The following is a 6000-nucleotide window of genomic DNA, read 5'->3' on the forward strand; positions in this document are numbered from 1 at the left end:
CTCCTCAGCCTCATCCTTGGCCTTGTTCGCCACCTCCGCCCACGTCCTACAATTGTTCTTGATCTCTTCTATTCTTTTCTCTAGAAGGGTCCTCGTCCTGTCCATCTTTGTGGCCTGCCTGAACGCAGCTATGAACTTTGACATTGCCTACATGGAAGAATAGAAAGTTCAGAAGATAGAAATAACATTGGGTAAACATGGATAAACCAAGACGAGGCAAAAATAGTCACCTTGAAGAGATCGTGGACGCCAGAGTGCTCGAACTCTTTCAAGGACATGTCGTAGCACGCAGCTACGTCCTCGCCTTTCACAGCCTCTTGGAATCGTTCCCAAGCCAGATCCTCGTTCTCCAATAAATTAGTAGAAATCCTTTGAGGAGGCTGGGACGAGTCAGGAGCAGGGGACTTGGACGGAGTGACACTAAGGGGCGTGGACGAGTCTACATCAACGACTAGGACGAGCGGCTGGGAAGGAAGTTCAGACCTAGCAGTTTCAGGCCTGGACGACCCAGACTTAGCCTTCTTCCCCCGACGACTTGGCAAGCTAGCCAAGTCCACATGCTTGGACAAGCTTTTCCTTTTTTCTCCAGAAGCAGGACGAGGCTGGGGCTGAGGTTCAGGTCTAGCTGCCTCGTCGATCACTTCCTTCCCCTTGTTTCCCTTCATGGTTGCCATTCCTAAAAAAAAAAATAAAAAAAAATGAAAAAGTGTGAACACATACATACAAATAAATAATAATAATAATAAAACAAAAATGAAAAATGCATATCTTAAGAGGAGCACTCACGTCTACGGGTAGTTAGTTCGTGTGCTAAAGCTTCGACGGACGGTTCGGGGCCAAGTCCCCACCTGTGTAGACGCTGAAGGGTCACCAACGAATGAAAGTCTCGTTCAGAATGTAGACGGGCCCTGTGGACGTGATCGCGGTGAAACTTGCTCAAAAAAGGGCGTCCAACGGTTGGAAAGGGAAGAAGGAAGTTAAGGTTAGACCATCGTCCAAAGATAAAATATAACAAAAAAGAAGAAGAGCATAACATACCTTCTGGACGAAGGTTCCCTAAGTCTCCAGTATAAGGAGCAAACGAGTCTCTACCAATCTTAACGGGATGCCCCGCCCAGAAACCAGAGACGAAGAAAAATTCCGTCTTCCAGTTTCTGTCAGATGAGGGCAAAGACTTAATCAGTCTACAGTCATTGCCCCTGGCTGTAAACTGATGGAAGCCTCGAGATTGACTTATCTCGGAGGGTTTATAGCAGTACAAGAACTCGTCCATGGTGATAGGACGGTCCCCGTCAGACACCTTCATCCACAAGACTTGCATGGAGACAATTAGTCTCCATGCGTTGGGGTTAAGCTGACACACTCCCAAGCCCAGCCTAGTGAGTAATTTCCTAGCAAAGGCATTCAAAGGAAGTCTAAGCCCCCCTAACAGATAAGCTTCATAAACACCTATTCCAAAACGAGGCTGGCAACACCATTCACCTCGGACAGCTAACCTAGGGTTTAGATCATCAGGAATTTGAAACCAACTCCTAAGGGCATCTAACCTTCTCTCGTCCGTCCTAGAAGGAACCTCTAGAGCACAACTATATACGGTTTCCCGTTCGTCCAAAGGGGAGGACGGCGGGGAGCTCGTCAAGGTGTCAGCCCCTGAGGCTGTCCTCGTCCTAATACTCTCTTGAAAGGTTTCTACAGGAATTCCAGGAACACCAGATGTGTATTCCTCAGTTGTGTGACCACTACTACTACTGACATTACTGGAGGTGTCATAACTAGAGTCGTCGTGATACTCGTCTATGGCCTTGACCACACTGTCGCTAGACGAGCAGGATGCCATTGAAAACGTCCTAACACTTAAAAAGGAAAGCTAGAATAAGTGTAGAAAGATTACCTGGCTCTAGACGAGGGACACTAAGGACGCTGAGGATATTCTTAGACGAAGCGACGGACGAGAGTGTCAAAGCAGAAAATTTGAAAAAGTGAAAGGGGCATAAGAGAGAAACCACTATTTAGAGGCAGAAAAATCTCGGTAATCGCAACGACGGAACCAATTAGAAGGCGACACGTGGCGCATGCCTCGAAGGAGTAAACTAGTTGACTAACCCCCTATGGATGTGCGACACGTAGTGCGTTTTGAAATCTGTCGATACGTTGCATAACTCTTGGACGAGGGGCAACTGATGTGGGATGAAAATGCTCAGACCATCCCTGGACGGTCATCACCTCGGCAGCCGTCCAGGAGTTATCCTCAGGACGAGGGTAACAGACAAGACTATCCTGAGGATGATAGCGAAGCTACATCCCTCGTCCATGGGATGCGCACAGCCTGCCCCGAGAGGACTCGCCCACATAAAGATTCATGGATGAGGATGCTACACTTGGAATTATTAGGCACACTCGACGAAGGAATTCCAGGACGAGGATATCATACTTAGGAGAATCTCCGAATATAATGTGACAATCCCTTATCCCACGCATAACTGTCATGTATCCGTTGTGAAATAGAAGTGTAACTCCTAAACGGTTATGGCAGTTACGTTTAATCCTCCTTGAATCCAGGGGAGGTTCCAGTATTCGATAACCGTCTATGGGAACACTATATAAACACTGATTCGGACAAAGCAAAGGTACGTTGAGCAGTTTTTGTCAAAAGATTGAAATTCCATATACCAAGAGAAAACTGACTTTACCATCGGAGGGTTCTTGGCCAGCAGCCCCGGTCACCTTTGATTGGCTTTTCTTTTTTCTTCAGGCCGCAGAGAGAGCAAGTGGTCCTTTCAAGTCCGAAGCATCCAACCTACTGATCTTCTTTGCATCATCAGATAAATTCAAAATGAAAATTATCTATACTATATTTAATGTTTTTGTATTTAATTTTGAAAAACTCTTGTTGCGCAGCCTACTTTTTCCATCAATTTTCAAATTTTCAAACAATGTTAGATATGAAGAAATATTAAATATATTATCCTACAAATCCAATTATTTTAACTCTTCTTCTTTTTCCTTATATAGTTTAGTTCTTCTTCCAACTCTTTCCTTCCTTTTTTTAGTTCTTCTTCTTCCCATTATTAATCCCTCACCTTACCGTCTCTCTATAAATTTTTTTTACTTTTCTTGTTAGTTACTAATAAGGAAGATATAATTTTAAGATAGTATGACTCAAATCAATTAGCTGTACAGACTTGTATAGTATCACCTAATTTCTCATAAAGATAGAGATTAGAGAAGGGACCAATTTCATCCTTAGATAAAGGTTACAGATCAGAGCTGACAACAAAAATAGATTTCCCCCTCAAAAAAATAAAAACAAATTTTTTTTTCATAAATCTACCTATCTTTAAAAAAAATAAATAAATAAGATTAGCTAAGTTACGCCCACCTTTAGGCAGAGCGCTTAAGATTAAGACCTACAAGCCAATTTTATGAATGCCGACCAATAAATGACTGCTGGCAGAGAAACTCAAACTTAGGTGAATTAAATAAAATGTTTAAGCCTTACTTCTCAAAAAAAAAAAAAAAAAAAACAAACTGAACCATCCTTAGGCGAATCTATCTGTCTTTAAATAATAGGAACAGCAGACCAAAAATAAAATTTCTGTTAAAAAATAATAATAATAACGAAAAGTAAAAGCAAGGACATTTTGGGTAAAAGAGTCATGGCCAGGACGAAAAGGCTAAGCATAACCGGAATAACCGGTAAAAAAAGCGCACAGAAACCCCACAGTACAGGACCCCAAGTCATACTTTCAACAGCCACGTGTCCGATCTTATCCGTTTCTCACTTTTACCTTTATAAATAGTAACTAAACGGCTGAACTAAAAACCACCCCCTCTCTTGCCTCAGATCAGAGCATCTTTGAAGTTTGAACGCTCTCTCGCTCTCTCTCTCTCTCTCTCTCTAAAACTCATAAACACACACTTTCTCTCTCCAAAGAAACTGCTTATTATGGCTACGAATCTGCTTCCCTTTCGGCCGTCGGTGATCAGTGCGTGTGCCTCGTCGGGTCAGCGGAGACCCGACCCGAACAGCAGAAAATCCGGTGGAGGAGGCGGATCCTCGTCGGCCAACTGGTGGACCCCGCTATTCGGCTGGTCCTCGGAGCCGGATTACATTGATTCCGGAAACAGCAGCAACAGGAAGAAGCGGAGCGAGTCGGAGAAATTGGAGATGGAACCGGATCTTGCGAGAACCCGAACCCGGTTCACCCCGGGTTGCTTCACGGAGGAGAAGGCGAAGCAACTCCGGATGATGACCAAGGAAACGGAGTCGTTTCATGACAAGATGTACCACTCCGCCATCGCCTCCCGCCTCGCCTCCGATTTCAAAAACAGCTCCGATCTGTGACTCTTAAAGCTCCGGCATCAGCGAGTTACGGCTATTTTTCAAGATCCGTACTAAAAAAAATAACTTCATAATATTTTCTTTTTCTTTTTTGGTGTTGAAATTGTTTTTTTTTTTTTTTTTTGGTTGGTATTTTTCCACAATGTATGGAAGATGACTATGTGAAGGAATATGTGTTAGAAAAATGTTAAAATGAAGGTGATGTGATTTGAAACCATATGTATGTGTTTTAAAATGTGATTAGTTGTGGGTTACGTGGAATATAAGATAATGGTGATGATGTAGCAAATGTAATTATTGATGTATATGGTAATGTTTTTAATTATAGATTTGCTATGCTTTGTGGAATTTTGTACTCAAGGATTAATTTAATGATAATCTTTGAGAGTGATGGGTGATGACTTAGATTTTAGAGGGTCGTCTAGATTTTATTATTTAAATGTTCATTAAAATTGAGATATGACTTTGTCAAAAAACAAATAAAGATGATTTGATTGATGGCAATTTTGGTGCTAACTATTGGATTAGGTGTTTTAATCGTTGCTCTTCTTTTGGAGTAGTGGATCATTGACTCACTAAGCTTTGGATTACAGTGAGTGAAATTATTAATGAAGGTGGGTTTATCATTGTGGGTGAGGGGTTTTGGGTATTGGATAGAGGTGAATGTATTGGATCAAAAGCCCATCAACTTGGCTATTCTACTCACATGGATTTTGGCTAGATTCCCCAACTTTTCCTAGCGGTAATCAAGTATCCAAAAGAGGAATATTCCTATGTCTAAGGATTTTTTTTTTTTTTTTTTTTTTTGAGAATCATGTCTAAGGATATTTATTTGTACATAATCTTTCTTTTTTAGTTTTTGATCACTAGAATTTTTTTTTTCTTTCTTTTCTAGTTATATTTGTCATTGGTCAAAAGGAAGAGAGGGGTCAATAATTCTTACTTAAGTATATTTTAATTAAATTTTACTAACAGGTGCCTTTAGGGTTTAAAAAGTTATTTTAAATTTTTTTTTTTATAGAAATATGAAAAAGTTACCAATTTTGTTGACAACTTTTTTCAATTTTTTATAAAATGCTTTAAAAAATGAATGATTAATGTGTGCCCTAAGAACATACATTAATTTGACATTTTTTTTAAAATTTTTAGTACTCCTTTTATTTTTGAGTCTAAAATTTCTAAAGGGATAATTACACTAAACCCATCTATGATTTGGGCGAAAATCACTTTGCCTACCCGTAATTTGAAAAGTGTCACTTAACTCACCTGAAGTATGTTCCGTTTGTTTTCCGTAACTCACCTCTATTAAAATCATAGATAAATAGGTATTTTTGCTCAAATTTTATATCTCTCTCCTCCCAAAACAAAAAATAGCACAAAAATGTAAGAGAAACAAGATCAAAAAGTGGTATTTCAGGAAGAACATGAAGAACATACCAAATAATAAAAAAACACCTACAGCCCCTCACGACATCTCTATCTCTCTATTTTCTCTCTCTCTTCCCTCTCTTTGACCCATAGCCCCTCACGGCACCACCACCATCACCACCACTCACTGCTGTGTCAAACTAACCCAGCCACCAACTCACAACCAATGCACGGAAAAACCCACCATCAATTTGCCACCAACCACAATCTACCACCACAAACCTAGCAAC

This window comes from Castanea sativa, chromosome 1 (genome assembly GCF_040712315.1).
Source record: "Castanea sativa cultivar Marrone di Chiusa Pesio chromosome 1, ASM4071231v1".
Classification (NCBI taxonomy): Eukaryota; Viridiplantae; Streptophyta; class Magnoliopsida; order Fagales; family Fagaceae; genus Castanea; species Castanea sativa.